The sequence below is a fragment of the Macrobrachium nipponense genome, chromosome 34 (genome assembly GCF_015104395.2).
Source record: "Macrobrachium nipponense isolate FS-2020 chromosome 34, ASM1510439v2, whole genome shotgun sequence".
Classification (NCBI taxonomy): Eukaryota; Metazoa; Arthropoda; class Malacostraca; order Decapoda; family Palaemonidae; genus Macrobrachium; species Macrobrachium nipponense.
The window spans coordinates 1,561,136-1,584,171 of NC_061095.1; the positions used below are offsets into that span (position 1 = coordinate 1,561,136).

Sequence of the window (23,036 nt, forward strand, 5' to 3'; positions counted from 1 at the left end):
TTTCCGTGTTTCGTAAAGGTACTAATACTGAGGGGTACATCCATTTCTATTCTTTTCATTCGTTGAGGGCAAAAGCTTTTGTCTTAGAGCCCATCGTATTTGTGATATTGAACTTTTAGAACTTGAGCTTCAGCATATCTTCAATGGTTTTAAGGGTCTGAAATATCCCATTCACATTACAGAAAGAGTTAACTCTAAAGCAAAACGAATATATTACGGTATGAGTGCAGCAGGTAATCCTAATGTGGTCAAAAATAAGAAGTATTTATCCATAGCTTACAATCCGAAACTGGAAAATCCCTGCTATCTTGCAAATAGTCAGCAAAAAGAAATTCAAATTGTTTTCAATTTTAAAAATACAATCAGAAATAGGTTAATGTGCAATAATAACAACAATTGTATTAGGAAAACACCTGGTGTTTATCAAATTCCCTGTGCCATTTGCCCTCAGAAATACTTTGGAGAAAGTGGGCGGGGTTTGGATGTAAGACTTTCTGAACATCGTAGGGCCTATCATTCGTTCCAGGTCACAACATCAATTGGAATGGTGCCTCTGTCATTTTTGAGAGTGGGGATGTTGGTGTTCGTCGCTTAGTGGAAGGGGCTGCTATTAGAAAGGGGTGTGCTTTTGAAGGGAAAAAACCTTCACTGATGAAGATAGTTTTACCAATTCTTTAATAATTGGCCACTTTGTCAACGATTTCAAGATTCATATGTCTGGCGATTGTGAGACCCCTGATGTTGCTCCCACCTCTCTTTTATCCCAGATGACTGAGGTTACTACAGCTTCAAGTCATGGCACCGATGGAGTGTCTGCTGAGCTGGAATCACCTGAACGACCACTTCGCCGTTCCAGCCGTCTCGCCAACAGAAACAACTGAACGGGGATTACCTGACCAACACTTAAATCCATCCGCCTTGAACCAGTTTTTTTTTTTCTTTTTTTTTCTTTTTTTTTTGCGCTGTTGTACCGCTCCATCCATTGCTTGACCATCAGTATGACTGAAGAGGGATACGGAGCAGTATCCGAAAGTCTCTCCTTGTATATTTTTTTAGCATTGTACACTAATATATTTTAACAATACTGTGGCTTTTGATTGTCAATATTATAGCTTCGTTACGGAGGTTCCTTAGTTCAATAATAATAATTAACTCTTGTGACATTGAAACTTGACGTTAAAAGTAAGTTTTACTGATGATTTTGAACTGAAAAGCCGTTTAACATTTAAAATTTATAATAATAATAATAATAACTAATAATAATAATAATAATAATAATAAAATAATAATAATAATAATAATAATAATAAGATAATAATAGTAACAATTAACTCTAGTGGCATGGAAACTTGACTTAAATAATAATCAATAATCAATAATAATAATAATAATAATAATAAAATAATAATAATAATAATAATAATAATAATAATAATGACAATCAACTCTAGTGACATGGAAACTTGACTTTAAAAGTAAGTTTTACCGGTGATTTTTAACTGAAAAGTCATTTTAACTTCAGGCAAAAATTAACTTTATAAAACTGAAAGTTAACATTAGAATGGACTTTTACTGACGATTTTTTTTCACTGAAATGCCATAAAAAAACACAATGTAAAAATTAGCTTTTGATATTTTCAAATAGAGACGAATCACAACTTTACGTATAAAGTAATTTCACGAATGAGTTTCGCCCGAAAACCCATTTAAAACTAAGTGCTAAAATAAACAGTCGATATTTTCAACTCACGAAATAATTGGGACTTGATCTAAAACATAACTTTTTCTGATAATTGTTGACTGGAGAGACATTTAAACTTTATGCAGAAATATAAAACTGATATTTTCAAATCTACTGAGACTGAGGACGATTCTGTAGAGCAACTTTATCGATCACTTTCAACTGAAAGAACATTTAAACTTTATTATAATATTAATGTTTAATGGTGAAATTTCTTTCTTTGAAACCTTATAAAATTACTATAAAGTATATATTTCCTATGAACGCACTTTAACTCAGTACCCACATGGGATGGAAGAAAGCTGAAAATAAAAAGAATAATAATGATAAAAATAAACAATTATATAACTGATTTTTTTTTTACCCAAAATCCACAAGGGATGGAGGAAAGGTAAAGAAAAAAAAACTCAATGGTATTTTTTCCCCAAAGCTAAAAAAAATAAATTCGTAAAAAAATTTCTCGCTGGCATTTTTTTAACCCAAAAACCACAAGAGACAAGGGGAGAATTTGGGGATAAAAAAATCTAAGATAAAAAAAACAAAAAAACAAGAACAATATTGACTTTTGGAAAGAAATACTCTCATCAAAAAATACTTATCTGACCAGATCATATTTTGTAGTGATGCTTACGATACAGAAGCCGAGGTTAAGGAAGTCATAGAATTTATAGAAATATAACTGGGAGAAATATACAATATAGATGAACAACTTCGAGAACAGGGAATCAAATAAATATAAAAATGTAACATGATTTTTTTTATAAAAAACTTGAAACGAACATAGGGATTATACGGCATCCAGAACAAACCAGAAATACCCATTTTCCTTCTCTCTCTCTCTCTCTCTCTCTCTCTCTCTGACCAGTAGTCATTCATAACCAGTAATGAAACTTAATGAATACACATACCAAGTATCGCAATTTACTGAATGAATACACGAACCCTCATTAAAATGTTACTTATTTAGCCAAATATAAACAAAAATAAGATATATGAAGAAATAATAAAAGTGAGCGCATTTTCTATAACAACGTTATATCTCAAATCTACCCTGGGAAATTATGTATTAAAAATATTTAGAACAGAAGCGAGTGAATACATGCAAAATAAACACTCGTGAGAGAGAGAGAGAGAGAGAGAGAGAGAGGAGAGAGAGAGAGAGAGAAGAGAGCCCCACCTGCTAGTATTAATGAGGCTGGATTGATCAGACAAGGTTTAAAAATGCGCGCGCTATTTCAATGTTTGTAGCAAATCATTTCATATTGGCTATTCGTAATTGTACGTTTATTGTGCCTAATAATATTACTATTATAAGTTTCTTCATGGCTTACAGGAATATTTCATATGAGTGAGTGTCTAATTATCTATCTACGTATCTGCAAAATAATTTCACAGGTGTTTTTTCGTCTTTCTTCATCGGTTGAATAAGAGGGACTTGATTTTTTGGGTAGTCTACTCCGACAATCGACAGGTTGTTATGTGTGTGTATGGGGATCTGACGCACTGCTGATGGGCCTTCTGTTTACGTGTATGAAGTGGGTAATGTAATGGAGGCTTTCCAGTTAAAAAAGGTTGACTTATAGATTTACTTCTGCTAAAACTGGCGTCACAGCATCTAAGTTATTGACTCGAATAAGAGATTCAAACAAAAGCAAACTTAACATAAGGAAAACGAGTAATAAATGCTCCGAAGTTTCTCCGGCGCAATCAAGTTTTCTGTAGCACAGCCGCTACAGCGTATAATCAAGAAAATAGATCTATCCGTCAGTGGGCTCGGTAGAATGCCGTATGAGCCGCGCACGGGGCCCATGAAACGTCAACTACCGCTAGGTGGCGGCCTATCCTGATGCCAGACGCATGATTACGCGTAACTTTGACCTTCCATAAGATATAAACTACCGAGGCTATAAGGCTGCAATATGGTACGTTTGATGACTGGAGCGTGGGTAATCAACGTACCAATCTGCAGCCCTCTAGCCTCTGTAAGTTTTTTTTTTTTTAAAGATCTGAGGGCGGACGGAAAGTCTTTGAAAAAAACTTGAAAAATAATTTTTAAAAAGGGACAACTCTTGCAACCACCGGACCTCTGAAAGGCCAAAGTTACCGAGGGCAGCAAAAATCCACTTCCGTCAGAACCGCGTAACTTTTTCCATTGGCGGACGTTAACCCAATGAAGGCGACAATAGCGGGCATTAAGGTTACCCCAGGGGGCCGTTTTGCCTTGTGGAGAGAGAGAGAGAGAGAGAGAGAGAGAGAGAGAGAGAGAGAGAGAGAGAGAGAGAGAGAGAGAGAGTCCTCGGATAAAACATTTAAGCGAAAACAGTTGATTCGTTCATGGGAAAAATCGACCCAAACAAAATATATATATATATATATATATATATATATATATATATATATATATATATATATATATATATGAGAGAGAGAGAGAGAGAGAGAGAGAGAGAGAGAGAGAGAGAGAGAGAGAGAGAGAGAGAGAGAGAGATTCTTCGAATAAAGTATCTAATCAAAAGCAGCTGATTAGTTCATGAGAAAACCGACCCAAACTTAACGTATACATATATTTATATATGTATATATATATATATATATATATATATATATATATATATATATATATAGAGAGAGAGAGAGAGAGATGAGAGAGAGAGAGAGAGAGAGAGAGAGAGAGAGAGAGAGAGAGAGAGTCCTCGGATAAAACATTTAAGCGAAAACAGCTGGTTTGTTCATGCGAAAAACCGACCCAAACTTAATATATACAAGAGAGAGAGAGAGAGAGTGGCGTTTGCATGGCTTTCAGTCCTTGGTCTACGATGACTACATTGTAGCTTATATGACGTGGTTAAAGTGAATTGATCATTTTTTTTTATTTATCATCATGATGATGATTTCTCTACTATTATTTCATCATTATGATGATTTCGGGGCATTTATAATGACTATGTACCTGCAAAAGTGTATATATATATATATATATAATATATATATATATATATATATATATATATATATATATATATATATATATAAATCCAGTTTAACGTAACTTTTACATTTTACCTAATCCTCTTTACATACAGACAGACATACATACATACACACCCACACAATATTATATATATATATAATATATATATATATATATATATATATATATGATATCTATCAATTTAATATGTCATTTCCTCTCAATTTTTTTATTTTCAATTACAGTCCATTCCTTTCGTAAATTAAAAAATACCATATCCATTAATCATATTTCTTTTATTATAGTATATGTTTATATATATATATATATATATATATATATATATATATATATATATATATATTAAAAGAAAGATGATTAAGGATATGGTATTTTTTATTTAAAGAAATGAACATATATATATATATATATATATATATACATATATATATATACATACATATATATATATATATATATATATATATATATATATATATATATATATATATATATATACATATATATATATATATATATATATATATATATATATATATATATATATATGTATATTATATATATATCTATATCGTATATATATATCTATATATATATATATATATATATATATATATATATATATATATATATATATATATATATATATAATATACACACTCGAATTGCCAAGACAATGATGTCTACCTAACGACTGACTAACAGATAATGAGTCTGAACATTCATTCACTCATTGGCAATCCAAGGGAGGTACCCGGGGGGGGTCGGGGGTCCCCATACCTGAGGAGGAGGGTATGGCGCGTGTGGTGGCAGTCGTGGGCGTGAGGTTTGTGTGAATTGGAAGTGGTGTGGGCGGTGTGGGCGGGCTTGGGCGTCGATTCTGGAATGGTGGCTTAACACTGGAGCATCAGACGAAACAACGGCGGTCCATCTGCAAAAAGAGTCAAAACTGTCACTCAGAGGATCTTATTTTTTTTTTTTTTTTTTTTTTAATTTTTTTTTTTTTTTTTTTAAATCTTTTTTCATTACTATTTATTTATCTATTTTGGGTTGGGGGGGAGGGAGGGCAAAATCTCTCCCTCCTCCTCCTCCTCCTCCTCCTTCTCCCCTCCTCCTCCTCCTTCCTCCTCCTCCTCCTCCTCCTCCTCCTCCTCCTCCTCCTCCTCCTCCTCCTCCTCCTCCTCCCCCGAAAGCTAGACAAAATCACTATGACACTGTGAATGCACAGTAAAACCTGCTCCTACCGATAAGTGAGCACACGATGTCTCCTCTTAGGATGGACTAACGAATCTTTGAGAAATCCTAATCCTTGTAACTCCTTGTAACTCCAGTCCGTCAGCCAAGCAGGTATAAAGATATGACAAGACTTGAAAATGACAAATTGTATGTTTTTGTTACTCTGACGAATTCAATCACGAATTACATTTTTTTTCTGTTACATTTTATAAATCAAGACATGCCGTGTAATTATAGGTTAGACGATATATTGGTTATATTATTAACCTAACTAAGAATGTTTTAGTAGTTAAAGTTAATTTGATTTTGGTTTTTGTCGATTTCTTTATACTGCGAATTTTGTTTTATTAATAGGTCAAGACTTGCTGCGTATTTATAGGTTAGAAGAGGAGCTAGTCAAAAGGGATCAAAAACTAAATTGTAACAGTGCTCTGAATGATGACTATCTTTCAGTCAGTATGTTTTCTTCATGAGTTTTATTGCGAACTTCGTTTCATTAATAGGCCAACACATACTGTGTATTTATAGACTAGAAGAGAATTTAGCCACATGGAATACAAACTAAATCATTACATTATTCACTGAATTAAGTCTCTTTATAATCAAATTAGTATTTATCTACACTACAATTACGTGACTATATATACATACATACATACATATATATATATATATATTATATATATATATATATATATATCTATATATATGTATTTATCATATATATATATATATATATATATATATATATATATATATATATATATATATATTAACTTACGTGCACTTATAAGAAAACATAACATCATATTTTTCATTACCAAAGTCGCTTCCACTAAATGAAATCTATTGGAGAGAGAGAGAGAGAGAGAGAGAGAGAGAGAGAGAGAGAGAGAGGAGATACACACCCAATCGTTGGAAACCTGCGTCAAGACTAATTTAAGGAGCTTATAAAGTTCACTAACCCTCAATTTTTTGGACTAATGGACACCAGTGTAGATAATGCACGGTTTTCGAAAAATGCTACCGTTTCTGCTACTTTGTAGCTACTTTTACTACCGTGACAGGTGCTACTGCCGAAACTGCCGCTATATGGAACTAATATTACAGCTCCTAGCTATTGACCTAGTGTTTATACTAGGTCATTACGACTATTAATGAAACAGTACTTAACTTAGCTATTGACCTCGTATTTTACTATAATGACTGACAAAACAGTACCTTGTCATTCACCATCTTTACAACCCAAACAAATTAAATATACAGGCATCCAATTACCTTGATACAGTAATTACGACATCTCGAGAACGTTAATTACGGGAGCCATTAACCAGCCGGAATGTAATTAAGATGAATTAGACTTTTCAAAATATTTTTGTTAAATTACATCGTTATTTTGGGGAGTTAATTGCTCGTGATTCCATGATAATTAGCCATTAGTCCAATTTCACTATGATTCTAATACAGGTTAGTCTCTCAAATGATGAAGCTTTAAGGTTAACTGGATAGGTTTAAAAAAATTATTATTTTAAAAAATTGATTTCTTGAATGCTTCATAACAAGTCGAGACAAAAACCTGTTTTTAAAGAATGTTTTATATTTCATAGTAACCTACTATTGAGAAATGGGACGAATCTGCCTGCCTAAAATATAAATGTAGAAACTATTTGTTTGTCTTGATCATCAAGTACATAAAAAGCCATTATATACGTATATATCATATATAAAATATATATAATTAGTGTACATATATTATGAATGATAATAATAATCACAGTAATGCTACTAAGCCTCGATATATTATAAGAGATTCCAAAATCCTACAGTGAAGGAAAAGACAGTGGAGTGAATTCAGTTCCCAATTCCTGGTTAGAATTAGGGACAATTTTGAAAATGAAATGATGTCAAGGGATATTATCCCTCTTGAATTTTAATGCTTCAGCATCATCCGCCAAGCATTAATGTCTAATGCAAATAATTGGCATTTATTTAATATTACTCTTACCTCCTGTTTTCCATTTTTGACAGCGAATGACATATGATACCTTGAGACCTCTGGCTGCTAAGCAAATGGCCTCCTGAGTTTTGTCAATGAAACTTATTTACATAATGATGAACGAGAATCTTCATTATCTTTAAACTTTTTCCTACATGGATAAGACCTCGAGTGAGTCTCCTGTCCGTCTCTAGTTTCCTCAAAAGGAAAACGAGAAGTTTTGTTTACACTGAGCGAGTCGTCTACCTTTCGAGCAGAGTTTGGACACAGTATCCACAAGACTGCCAAGTTCTAAGGCCATATTTACTTAGCCTTACCCAAGTTTCCTCTCACTGGAAGAAAGAAGAGGGTTTGTTTACATTGAGCCAACAGCCTCCAACGAAGCCTCTACCAGACAATGCCAACTTCCAAAGCTCCATTTAACCTTGTTTTATGTGTCCCAGTCTCCTACCAAAGAATTGAAGTGGAGGATTTATTGACATCGAGCGAACACTCGAAAATTCTGGCATCTACCAGACTAACAAAGTAGTACTTTGTGGAGATTCCAGGCCGACGCCCTGGAGGGTATTATGGGAACTGGGCCATCTTTCCAGCGTCGTTCTTTCCAGGGAGACAAACTGCAGATAAATTTCCTGGATGATGGTGGTGAAGGGGTGTTGTTATTGTAAAGCCTTGGAAGGAAGAGATCGGGCGGGGGCGGGGGTGGGGAGGAGGGTGGTTGAAGAATTACAGGGAGGAAAATTATGAAAGGGAGGGAAAGGGGCAGACCCATATAATTCTTCTAGCCAATTATAGTCGTAAGCATATGGACATGTGAATAGAGAACGGGGATGGGGTGGGGGGCGGTTGAAGAAGTACAGGGAGGGAGATTATGAGGGGGAAGGGAAGGGGGCAGACCCATATAATTCTCCTGGCCAATTAAAGCCGTAAGCATATGAACATGTGAATATCTGAACCATAAAAATAGCTAAAAATAAATAAAATAAAAAAATAAATAACGAATTATCTCAAATGAAATAAAGGCGGATTGAAAGAAACGACACAAAGTATATATCCATCTTAAATGACATATTCAGCAGAAATATCACCCCCCCCCCCCCAAATAACAGGTAAATAAACAGAAAAACAAATAAAAGGGTGATAAAAAAAAAAAAAAAGCCTCGAACACCGCGATTCCTGTAGTTTGTTCTGGGAGCGACGGAGCGTCAAGAATTAGTCTCTCTCTCTCTCTCTCTCTCTCTCTCTCTCTCTCTCTCTCTCTCAGTAAGATTCCTATCAACTCTCTCAAAAATCAAAAAAAGCCAACTGTATCAGATAATCATGGATAGATTCTCTCTTTCTCTCTCTCTCACTTTACGAGGGTCCTGGGCGAGTTTTGTTATTTGGGGATGAATGAGGACGATGTTATTTGATAAATGGACGAGACAGCGTGGAACGGACGTTGATGTATATAATGATTAAATGTGTATCTGCAGAAAGATATATATATATATATATATATATATATATATATATATATATATTTATATATATATATACATATATATATATATATATATATATATATATATATATATATATACACATACTACATATTATACGTATACATATTTATATATAAGAATACAAACATATACTATCCAGGGTGTTCATAAAGTCCGGGTACCATTACAAGCATTTATTACTCAGAAACCATATAATATAGAGTAATTCAATATTTTTTTTGTAGAATGAAGTACTCTCAATGTAAACTTGAAGAAATATAAAACATTAAAAAAAACTGCATTACTCTATGTTAGATGGTTTCTGAGCAATAAATACTTGTAATGTACTGGGACTGTTTATGGACACCCTGTAAATTAAGTACACACATACAATATACATACATATATAATTAAGAAAGTATGCATATAAATCAGCAGAAAAACGTTTAGCAATGTGATTTTATTGTAAATAAAAAAAATAAAAAAATAAAATTATTATTAGTATATAATTATTGAGGCTTCCAAATAATATATCATTATTATTATTATTATTAAGAAGAATAACCCCCTCCACATGGAACAAGCCCACTATAGGGGCCACTGACTTGAAATTCAAGATTCCGAAGAATATATAACAGTACTATTATTATTCTTTTTATTATTATATCATATTATTAATATTATTAAAGAAGATAAACCTTATTTATATTAAAAAACAAGCTTCCAAGAATATATTATTATTATTATTATTATTATTATTATTATTATTATTATTATTATTATTATTAAGAAGATGAACCCTATTCATATGGACAAGCCCACCATCACATGAGCCACAGACTTGAAATTCAAGTTTCCAAAGAATATTCTGGTGTTCACTGAAAGAAGGTATACAAGGTGATAGGAATGCAGGAAGAGGAGATCACTTGATAGAAAAAAGAAATCAACAAGTTAATAAACAAATAAATAAAATGTAATTAATTAAATGATTAACATACCTGGAAAATTGCTCTGGGGCAATAATGAAATAGGATCTTAGCTCGCATTTCATAATATCCCAATAGAAATCTGTCGTCATTAATTAAATGAAAGACGTATATACTTAATTAACAGACACGAAACCATAAAAAACAGCTTCGGGTTACGAGAGAGAGAGAGAGAGAGAGAGAGAGAGAGAGAGAGAGAGAGAGGGGAAAGTACTTGAGAGGCGGGGCAGCTTATGTTTTAAAGGGGAAGGTCCTCATGCTGACTATGGTACATATTAAAAGTCTATTCATAGCCTGTCCACTGAAGGGGAAAGGTAAACGACACCTTTTCCCCTCTCTCTCTCTCTCTCTCTCTCTCTCTCTCTCTCTCTCTCTCTCTCTCTCTCTCTCTCTCTCTCTCTCTCGCTCTCTCTCTCTCTCATCGTTCGTCAGTTTCTCTCTCTACAGCTCCATCTCTCTTATTTTCATAAATACACATCGACTTCTGATTCCTGATTCGTATCCTTCCCTGTCAGAATTGACGTAGCCCTAACCACCCATGACCCAACAATATCATCTCCGTCTATCTGTCAAATGGTGACAAAATCTGTCACCACCTGTCATCAATTACACGATTAAACCACCTAGGGCCTAAACAACCTTCTCCCTGGGTCCTATATTTTATTCTGATTGTGGCATGAAACTAAAAGTACAGATTGTTTTGGTCAGCAGGTTATGCTAGAAAATACTATAGTAGATTCACATCAACCGTGCATGTGATGTCTAGGCCAGTCCCTTACGACGCTTCTGATTGGCTGTTGATAAGCTAATCACAGGGCTGAAAACTCTCCTCAGTCTCTCTCGAGAGTTCACATAGGCAGGATGTATGTTCCACCTCTCCCGTGGGGTACTTTTGAAAGACGTATCCCTTAGGAGAGGTGGAACACAGATCCTACCCATGTGAACTCTCGAGAGAGACTGAGGAGAGTTTCCAGCCCTGTGACTGGTTTATCAACAGCCAATCAGGAGCGTCGTAAGGGACTGGCTTAGGCATCATATGCACGGTTGATGTGAATCTACTATAGCCTACGTAATGGTTCTAGGAGAACATACCCACTTTATTTGCTATAATACCTTTGGGATGCATCCTCTTCCAAGTTATACCTACACTGCTCTTTCCCTATCAATACTCCTTGGCATCTGTCTCACACTAACTAACCACTAAGGGGGAGGGGGAGGGAATTGTGTATGTGTTAATTGTATCATGAGCAGCATTGACATAAGACTCAAGGAAAGAGGAAAAGGAGGAAGAGAGAAAGAAGAGGAGACGAAACAAGAGCAAAGGTGATCGCATAAGAGAGGGTCTCCCACTAAGGACCATCCTAAATTCCTAGGTCATGTGTTCCTGCGTTGCCGGTTTGCGAGACGATTGTCTCCCACCGTCCTCGGATGCGACCAAGTATGATCTGTTCCCGCCAACGGGCCTACCAGAGACAAGTGCGGCTTCTCTTTGAAGACAGATCGCCGGAAGTGAGCGAGCGTTGCCGTGCCGTACTGCTCTCTCTCGCGAGAGAGCGACGGAGGCGCGCAAATATTGACAGTTGTGTGTATTTAGGATGAGGTAAATTTGGAATGTGCTTAACTTCAGGTTTAGACGCAGCAATATCGGGGATGTTGTCATTATGATAAATTTCGGGGATTTGTGATCAATTTTGTGAACGAGTTAAATTTACCTGGATTTTTTTTTTCATATTAGGTTATGTAAGGTAAGGCACGGTCATGTTAGGTCAGACTTAATGAAGTAGGTATATATATATATATATATATATATATATATATATATATATAATATATATATATATATATATATATCTTCAACAAATACGAGTGTTATACTCCCTTCTTGTAGATTTTGAAGTGAGTCTGTTATTCCACTCTCTCCCTTGTTTTTTATCAAATTTATTTCCTTAACATTCCTTCCTTTGTTTTATTGTCATTTTCCTTGTTCTTCGAGTTTCTTTTCTCATTGAATCGAAGTTTTATCTGAATTAATCTCTTGCAACGCATGACCGCTCTAAATCTATTCTCCGTGTATTTTAGAATTTCCTTATATTTTTATCGATTTATTGATTAGTGTATTAATCATTTTTTTTCTCTTCTAATAAGTGATGTCTTCTTACTGTATTTCCCTATTACCTTCTGTTACTTCTTTCTAATGAACATATTGTAGGCTTGTTCCATATGAATATGGGTTCATCTTCTGAATACATAATAATAATATAAATAAATAATATAATAATAATAATAATAATAATAATAATAATAATAATAATAATAATAATAATAATAATAACAACTTCAGGTTTAGGCGTTGATTGACAAAGTCAAGAAGAAAGTATCACTCATTGATGTCGCAATACCATGGGACACCAGAGTTTAAGAGAAGAGAGGGAAAAATGGATAAAGTATCAAGATCTGAAAATAGAAATAAGAAGGATATGGGATATGCCAGTGGAAATTGTACCATAATCATAGGAACACTAGGCACGATCCCAAGATCCTGAAAAGGAATCTAGAAAAACTAGAGGCTGAAGTAGCTCCAGGACTCATGCAGAAGAGTGTGATCCTAGAAACGGCACACATAGTAAGAAAAGTGATGGACTCCTAAGGAGGCAGGATGCAACCCGGAACCCCACACTATAAATACCCAGTCCAAATTGGAGGACTGTGATAGAGCAAAAAAAAAAAAAAAAAAAAAAAAAACAATAATAATAATAATATAATAATAATATTATTATTATTAGTAGTAGACGAAGACCCAGAAATATACAGAGACAGGAGAATAACAAACAGAACAGAGGACTGGCACAACAAACCAATGCACGGACAATACATGAGACAGACTAAAGAACTAGCCAGCGATGACAATTGGCATGGCTACGAGGGGAGAGCTAAGAAGGGAAACTGAAGGAATGATAACAGCGGCCACAAAGATCAGGCCCTAAAACCAGATATGTTTTCAAAGAACGTATAGACGGAAATAACATCTCATCCCATATGTAGGAAGTGCAATACGAAAAATGAAACCATAAACCACATAGCAAGCGAATGCCCGGCACTTGCACAGAAACCAGTACAAAAAGAGGCATGATTCAGTGGCAAAAGCCCTCCACTGGAGCCTGTGCAAGAAACATCAATTACCTTGCAGTAATAAGTGGTACGAACACCAACCTGAGATGATAGAAAACGATCAGGCAAAGATCCTCTGGGACTATGGTATCAGAACATATAGGGTGATTACGTGCAAATAGACCAGACGTGACGTTGATTGACAAAGTCAAGAAGAAAGTATCACTCATTGATGTTGCAATACCATGGGACAACCAGAGTTGAAGAGAAAGAGAGGGAAAAAATGGATAAAAAGTAAGTTGTCAAGATCTGAAAATAGAAATAAGTAGATATGGGATATGCCAGTGAAATCGTACCCATAATCATAAGGAGCACTAGGCACTATCCCAAGATCCCTGAAAAGGAATCTAGCAAAAACTAGAGGCTGAAGTAGCTCCAGGACTCATGCGAATGAGTGTGGATCCTAGAAAAGGCGCACATAGTAAGAAAAGTGATGGACTCCTAAGGAGGCAGGATGCAACCCGGAACCCCACACTATAAATACCACCCAGTCGAATTGGAGGACTGTGATAGAGCAAAAAAAAAAAAACAAAAAAAAAAAAAAAAAAAAAAAAAAAAAATGAATCCCAACACCTTTATACTTCTTTGGAAGCTTCAATTTCAATGCAATGTTTCCATAGGATAGGGTTCATCTTCTGAATAATAATAATAATAATAATAATATAATAATAATAACTGATGGGATTCGAACACCAACACCAACGTCACACCAACCCAACAGAAACCAAAACAGCAACCTCCTTGGAAAAAGGCGCTGGAAAAGCAAATCATGGTGATGAAGATCTGACTTGAGTAAACCGAAAGAGATGGCAGAAAAAAGGCTAAGAAGCAAGAAAACAAGGGAGGAACTCAACGAGAAATACAAAAGTACAAGAGAGGGGACTAAACAACACAATAGAAGATGTAAAACAGAGGCTTTAAGGCCAAAAGCACACAAGATCCAACGGTACATGAACAGGAATAAGGGATACCAACAGAACAAACTATTCGGAACCAACCAGAAAAGACTAACAGCCAACTAAGAGGGGAAGACACCACCCAGAAATTCCTGAAGCCGAACCAAGTAAGAGACTCTGGGAAAACATAGGAGCAATTCGGTATCACAACAAACATGCAACATGGCTCCAGGAAGTCAAGGAAGAAGAAACAGGGAGAATAAACAAAGATTCAAAGAGATCACGACGACACAGTCAGACACCAACTAAAGAAAATGCCAAACTGGAAAGCCCCAGGTCCCGATGAAGTCCATGGATACTGGCTCAAAAACTTCAAGGCCCTACACCCACGAATAGCGACAAACAACTCCAGCATTGTATCTCAAATCAGCAAGCCCAAATGGATGACCACAGGAAGAACATCCTTAGTACAAAAAGACAAGAGTAAGGGAAATATAGCCAGTAACTACAGGCCTATCACCTGCCTACCAATAATGTGGAAGTTACTAACAGGTATCATCAGTGAAAGGCTATACAACTACCTAGAGGAGACAAACACCATCCCCCACCAACAGAAAGGCTGCAGAAGGAAGTGTAGGGGTCACAAAAGACCAGCTCCTGATAGACAAAATGGTAATGAAGAACAGTAGGAGAAGGAAAACCAACCTAAGCATGGCGATGGATAGACTATAAGAAAGCCTTCGACATGATACCACACACATGGCTAATAGAGTGCCTGAAAATATACGGGGCAGAGGAAAATACCATCAGCTTCCTCAAAAATACAATGCGCAACTGGAATACAATACTTACAAGCTCTGGAAATAAGACTAGCATAGGTTAATATCAGGAGAGGGATCTTTCAGGGCGACTCACTGTCCCCACTACTCTTCGTAGTAGCCATGATTCCCATGACAAAAGTACTACAGAAGATGGATGCCGGATACCAACTCAAGAAAAGAGGCAACAGAATCAACCATCTGATGTTCATGGACGACATCAAGCTGTATGGTAAGAGCATCAAGGAAATATATACCCTAATCCAGACTGTAGGATTGTATCTGGGGACATCAGGATGGAGTTGGAATAGAAATGCGCCTTAGTCAACATACAAAAAGGCAAAGTAACGAGAACTGAAGGGATAAAGCTACCAGATGGAGCAACATCAAACACATAGATGAGACAGGATACAAATACCTGGAATAATGGAAGGAGGAGTATACACCAAGAGATGAAGGACACGATCAGAAAGAATATATGCAGAGACTCAAGGCGATACTCAAGTCAAAACTCAACGCCGGAAATATGATAAAAGCCATAAACACATGGCAGTGCAGTAATCAGATACAGGCGCAGGAATAGTGGAATGGACGAAGGCAGAACTCCGCAGCATAGATAAGAAAACCAGGAAACAAATGACAATACACAAAGCACTTCACTCAGAGCAAATACGGACAGACTATACATAACACGAAAGGAAGGAGGGAGAGAGGACTACTAACGTATAGAGGACTGTGTCAACATCGAAAACAGAGCAGTGGGGCAATATCTGAAAACCAGTGAAGACGAGTGGCTAAAGAGTGCATGGGAAGAAGGACTAATAAAAGTAGACGAAGACCCAGAAATATACAGAGACAGAGAAAGACAGAAAGAACAGAGGACTGGCACAACAAACCAATGCACGGACAATACATGAGATAGACTAAAGAACTAGCCAGCGATGACACATGGCAGTGGCTACAGAGGGGAGAGCTAAAGAAGGAAACTGAAGGAATGATAACAGCGGCACAAGATCAGGCCCTAAGAACCAGATATGTTCAAGGGATGATAGACGGAAATAACATCTCTCCCATATGTAGAAGTGCAATACGAAAAATGAAACCATAAACCACATAGCAAGTGAATGCCCGGCACTTGCACAGACCAGTACAAAAAGAGGCATGATTCAGTGGCAAAAGCCTCCACTGAGCCTGTGCAAGAAACATCAGCTACCTTGCAGTAATAAGTGGTACGAGCACCAACCTGAGGAGTGATAGAAAACGATCAGGCAAAGATCCTCTGGGACTATGTATCAGAACGGATAGGGTGATACGTGCAAACAGACCAGACGTGACGTTGATTGACAAAGTCAAGAAGAAAGTATCACTCATTGATGTCGCAATACCATGGGGACACCAGAGTTGAAGAGAAAGAGAGGGAAAAAAATGGATAAGTATCAGATCTGAAATAGAAATAAGAAGGATATGGGATATGCCAGTGGAAATCGTACCCATAATCATAGGAGCACTAGGCACGATCCCAAGATCCCTGAAAAGGAATCTGGAAAAAGTAGAGCTGGAAGTAGCTCCGGGCCTCATGCAGAGAGTGTGATCCTAGAAACGGCACACATAGTAAAGAAAAGTGATGGACTCCTAAGGAGGCAGGATGCAACCCGAACCCACACTATAAATACCACCCAGTCGAATTGGAGGACTGTGATAGAGCAATAAAAAAAAAAAAAAATATTAATAATATAATAATAATAATCTCGCTGTTGATTATTGTCGTTGTGGTGATCAGTTGCTGGATGACGACCTCCAAGTACCTGACCGTCTTCCCCTTCAATTGGTTGAATACCTGGTCCGCCGGACGAAGCTCCTCTGTTTGCCAGAGGTTCCATTTACGTCGTTGTCGTTTAATCCTTCATTTTCTTTCCATCATTGCTGAGTTTTGCTATTTAACCCATAGCTGGACCCTACCCCCATCAGGGATAGGTACTCATTTACAGCTGAGTAGACTGAGGAAATTATGGTAAAGATCCTTTCCCAAGGAATCAACGCCGAGGAGAGCGGTCACCCATCCAACGACTGACCAGAGCCAATGTTGCTTAACTTGACTTAAGTCTATTGACGACCTAACCCACTCCTCCACGGCGCCACACGAAAGGAAGGAGGGAGAGGACTACTAATATAGAGACTGCGTCAACATCGAAAACAGAGCACTGGGGGCAATATCTGAAAACCAGTGAAGACGATGGCTAAAGAGTGCATGGGAAGAAGGACTAATAAAAGCAGACGAAGACCCAGAAATATACAGAGACAGGAGAAAGACAGAAAGAACAGAGGACTGGCACAACAACCATGCACGGACAATACATGAGACAGACTAAAGAACTAGCCAGCGATGACAATTGGCAATGGCTACAGAGGGGAGAGCTAAAGAAGGAAACTGAAGGAATTGATAACAGCGGCACAAGATCAGGCCCTAAGAACCAGATATGTCCAAAGTACGATAGACGGAAATAACATCTCTCACATATGTAGGAAGTGCAATACGAAAAGTGAAACCATAAACCACATAGCAAGTGAATGCCCGGCACTTGCACAGAACCAGTACAAAAGAGGCATGATTCAGTGGCAAAAGCCCTCCACTGGAGCCTGTGCAAGAAACATCAGCTACCTTGCAGTAATAAGTGGTACGAGCACCAACCTGAGGGAGTGATAGAAAACGATCACGGCAAAGATCCTCTGGGACTATGGTATCAGAACGGATAGGGTGATACGTGCAAACAGACGCCAGACGTGACGTTGATTGACAAGGTCAAGAAGAAAGTATCACTCATTGATGTCGCAATACCATGGGACACCAGAGTTGAAGAGAAAGGAGAGGGATGGAACAAATGGATAAGTATCAAGATCTGAAATAGAATAAGAAGGATATGGGATATGCCAGTGGAAATCGTACCCATAATCATAGAGCACTAAGCACGATCCCAAGATCCCTGAAAAGGAATCTAGAAAAACTAGAGGCTGAAGTAGCCCCAGGACTCATGCAGAAGAGTGTGATCCTGGAAACGGCACACATAGTAAGAAAAGTGATGGACTCCTAAGGAGGCAGGATGCAACCCGGAACCCCACACTATAAATAACACCCAGTCCGAATTGGAGGACTGTGATAGAGCAAAAAAAAAAAAAAAAAAAAAAAAAAAAAAAAAAAAAAAAAAAAAAAAAAAAAAAAAAAAAAAAATACTAATAAATAATAATAATAATAATAATAATAATAATAATAAGGAAGAAATGGACAAGAAGAAGAAAATAAGGAAATATGGAGATGCTACATCAGAAGCAACCCGACAGAGAGAGGATATAGAAGAAGGTTGGTCAACATCTGGAATGAGAGGAATAACACCCCCCGAACAGAGCAGAGGCTGGCAGACCAAGTAAGGAACATAAAGAAAAAGAACTGGCTCTCCCCAACAGAAAGAGAAGAACTGGAAAGTGAAATGTCACATGACAACGAATTACACAAAGACGAACTGAGAGACGATGCCACAGAAGACGACAGGGATGATGAGGTATCAAACAACGACACACGAGAAACACCGACGAAGTAACAGAGAGGACGGAATGGGTAGAAAAAGATTAGACAATGGATGGAGCCAGATACAGAGAGAACAAAGATCCCCTCCATGAAAGCCTACAACGCAAGAAATTAAGGGAGAAAACAAGTGAGGTCAATGAAATAATGGGCATAATACACACCACCTATCACAGAAACAAATATCTTGGCATATGCAGGAGCAAGGTTAGTATATAACTGATGGGGATTCGAACACAAACACCACCGGCACAACCAACCCACAGAAACCAAAACAGCAATCTCCTTGGAAAAAGGCGCCTGGAAAAGCAGATCATGGTGATGAGATCTTGACTTGAGTAAACTGAAAGAGATGGCAGAAAAGGCTAAGAAGCAAAGAAAACAAGGGAGGAACTCAACGAGAAATACAAAGTACAAGAGAGGGGACTAAACAACACAAATAAGATATAAAACAGAGGCTTAAGGCCAAAGCACATAATATCCAACGGTACATGAACAGGAATATAAGGGATACCAACAGAACAAACTATTCGGAACTAACCAGAAAAGACTATTACAGCCAACTAAGAGGGGAAGACAACCACCCAGAAATTCCTGAAGCCGAACCAAGTAAAGAGACTCTGGGAAACTATGGAGGCAATCCGGTTATCACACAACAAACATGCAACATGGCTCCAGAAGTCAAGGAAGAAGAAACAGGGAGAATAACAAAGATTCAAAGAGATCACGACAGACACAGTCAGCACCCCAACTAAAGAAAATGCCAAACTGGAAAGCCCAGGTTCCGATGAAGTCCATGGATACTGGCTCAAAAACTTCAAGGCCCTACACCATGAATAGCAGAACAACTCCATCATTGTATATATTCAAATCACCATGCACCCAAATGGATGACCACAGGAAGAACATTCCTTAGTACAAAAAGAAGAGGTAAGGGAAATATAGCCACCAAACTACAGGCCCTATTCACCTCCTGCCATACCGAATAATGTGGAAGTTACTAACAGGTTATTCATCAGTGAAAGGCTATACAACGACCTAGAGGAGACAAACACCATCCCCCCACACCCCACCAGAAAGGCGAAAGGCAGATGCGATAGAAGGAACTGGTAGGGCACAAAAGACCAGACTCCTGATAGACAAAATGGTAATGAAGAACAGTAGGAGAAGGAAAACCAACCTAAGCATGGCTATGGATAGACTATAAGAAAGCCTTCAACATGATACCACACACATGGCTAATAGAATGCCTGAAAATATACGGGCAGAGAAAACACCATCAGCTTCCTCAAAAACACAATGCGCAACTGGAATACAATACTTACAAGCTCTGGAATAAGACTAGCAGAGGTTATATCAGGAGAGGGATCTTCCAGGGAGACTCACTGTCCCCACTACTCTTCGTAGTAGCCATGATTCCCATGACAAAGTACTACAGAAGATGGATGCCGAATACCAACTCAAGAAAAGAGGCAACAGAATTAACCATCTGATGTTCATGGACGACATCAAGCTGTATGGTAAGAGCATCAAGGAAATAGATACCCTAATCCGACTGTAAGGATTGTATCTGGGGACATCAGGATGGAGTTTGGAATAGAAAAATGCGCCTTAGTCAACATACAAAAGGCAAAGTAACAAGAACTGAAGGGATAAAGCTACCAGATGGGAGCAACATCAAACACATAGATGAGACAGGATACAAATACCTGGGAATAATGGAAGGAGGGGATATAAAACACCAAGAGATGAAGGACACGATCAGGAAAGAATATATGCAGAGAGACTCAAGGCGATACTCAAGTCAAAACTCAACGCCGGAAATATGATAAAAGCCATAAACACATGGGCAGTGCCAGTAATCAGATACAGCGCAGGAATAGTGGAATGGACGAAGGCAGAACTCCGCAGCATAGATCAGAAAACTAGGAAACATATGACAATACACAAAGCACTACACCCAAAAGCAAATACGGACAGACTATACATAACACGAAAGGAGGAGGGAGAGGACTACTAAGTATAAAGAGGACTGCGTCAACATCGAGAACAGAGCACTGGGCAATATCTGAAACCAGTGAAGACGAGTGGCTAAAGAGTGCATGGGAAGAAGGACTAATAAAAGTAGACGAAGACCCAGAAATATACAGAGACAGGAGAATGACAGACAGAACAGAGGACTGGCACAAACAAACCAATGCACGGACAATACATGAGATAGAATAAAGAACTAGCCAGCGATGACACGTGGCAATGGCTACAGAGGGGAGAGCTAAAGAAGGAAACTGAAGGAATGATAACAGCGGCACCAGATCAGGCCCTAAGAACCAGTATATGTTCAAAGAACGATAGACGGAAATAACATCTCTCCCATATGTAGGAAGTGCAATACGAAAAATGAAACCATCAAACCACATAGCAAGCGAATGTCCGGCACTTGCACAGAACCAGTACAAAAAGAGGCATGATTCAGTGGCAAAAGCCCTCCACTGGAGCCTGTGCAAGAAACATCAGCTACCTTGCAGTAATAAGTGGTACGAGCACCAACCTGAGGAGTGATAGAAAACGATCAGGCAAAGAAAATCCTCTGGGACTATGGTAATCAGAAACAGATAGGGTTGATACGTGCAAATAGAACAGACGTGACGTTGATTGACAAAATCAAGAAGAAAGCATCACTCATTGATGTCGCAATACCATGGGACACCAGAGTTGAAGAGAAAGAGAGGGAAAAAATGGACAAGTATCAAGATCTGAAAATAGAAATAAGAAGGATATGGGATATGCCAGTGGAAATTGTACCCATAATCATAGGAACACTAGGGCACGATCCAAGATCCCTGAAAAGGAATCTAGAAAAACTAGAGGCTGAAGTAGCTCCAGGACTCATGCAGAAGTGTGTGATCCTAGAAACGGCGCACATAGTAAGAAAAGTGATGGACTCCTAAGGAGGCAGGTTGCAACCCGGAACCACACACTATAAATACCACCCAGTCGATTGGAGGACTGTGATAGAGCACAATAATAATAATAATAATAATATTTACCACGGTTTTATATCCTATTCATTATTCCTCCATTACCGATCAAGTTTTATCTATCTTCTTTCTGATTCAGGAAGGTCAGCTCTTTCGTAGCACCCGAACCGTCGACACTAAGACCGAAAATCCCATCGAACGAAAGGAAATATCGATCTAATTGGCGCTGCAGAGGAGCGAGAATGAACGAGGAAGAGAAACCGTCTCTCTCGCGCAGACGAAAAGGACACTAAATCTTCCGGTATGTACCAGTAATAAATCGTAAACCGGGCCATTACTCAGAGGCAAAAGGACCCTAATATCTCGAGACATAACTCAAGTGGGAATGTGATAATATTACTTGCCTTGCTCTTCGTCAGCTGGAGAACCTTGAGATATGCGATGGTTTATCCCTTCGTCCCGAGACGGCCATAATTGCCTTGACTGACCACTTTGAAAAAAAAAAACGCGACACTCTCCTTTACGCCGTCATCGCATGCACTGGCTCCAAGAGAGTACAACAGCCCCCTTTTCCCATCAATGAACGCGCGATGACGTTTCACAAAAAGGGGGCGTGGCTCTACGCTTGACATGTGACGTTCCTCCTTCGCCAATGGGAGATCGTGCGACACGGCACTCGCTCCGTGATGGCATTTGTCTCAGCCAATGAGAGAGGTTCTTTTTTTCTCTACCTTTAGCCTTGCCTGAATCATGATGACGTCATCAACGTCCACCAATCAGAGCGGGAGAATCGTCGCCGTGACCGTACGTCATCGAGAATGAATGGGATAAACATTATTATAGAGAGAGACGCCGATCTTATGAATGAAAAGTGTGTGTGTGTGGGAGGTGTAGGCGTGTGTTTTTCATACGTCTGTGAAACATGAGGAAATTAATACCGAGAAATTCAAATAAATTATTTCCCCACAATATTCACTCTCTTATTATGAGAGGATTTTAAAGACTCGTCTACAATAATCATTTATGAAGACTAAATACACATTTAATCAAATGAATATAGGAATACGTTAAAACAGAAAAAAATGATTTTTTTAAGATTAATGAAGAACAAGCAAGATAAAAATTCCGGATCTTGGTGTTATTTATATAATATATATATATATA

At 37.7% G+C, this 23,036-nt stretch overlaps 1 long non-coding RNA gene across 1 annotated transcript in view; it reads right to left on the reverse strand.

The window, feature by feature from the left end:
* LOC135207619 (uncharacterized) overlaps window positions 1-23,036 on the reverse strand; it is a 239,397-nt gene that overhangs the window by 834 nt on the left and 215,527 nt on the right. The window contains exon 3 of the long non-coding RNA XR_010313004.1: window positions 5,514-5,664. This is a non-coding gene — a long non-coding RNA (uncharacterized LOC135207619). The remainder of the gene's footprint in view (window positions 1-5,513; window positions 5,665-23,036) is intronic.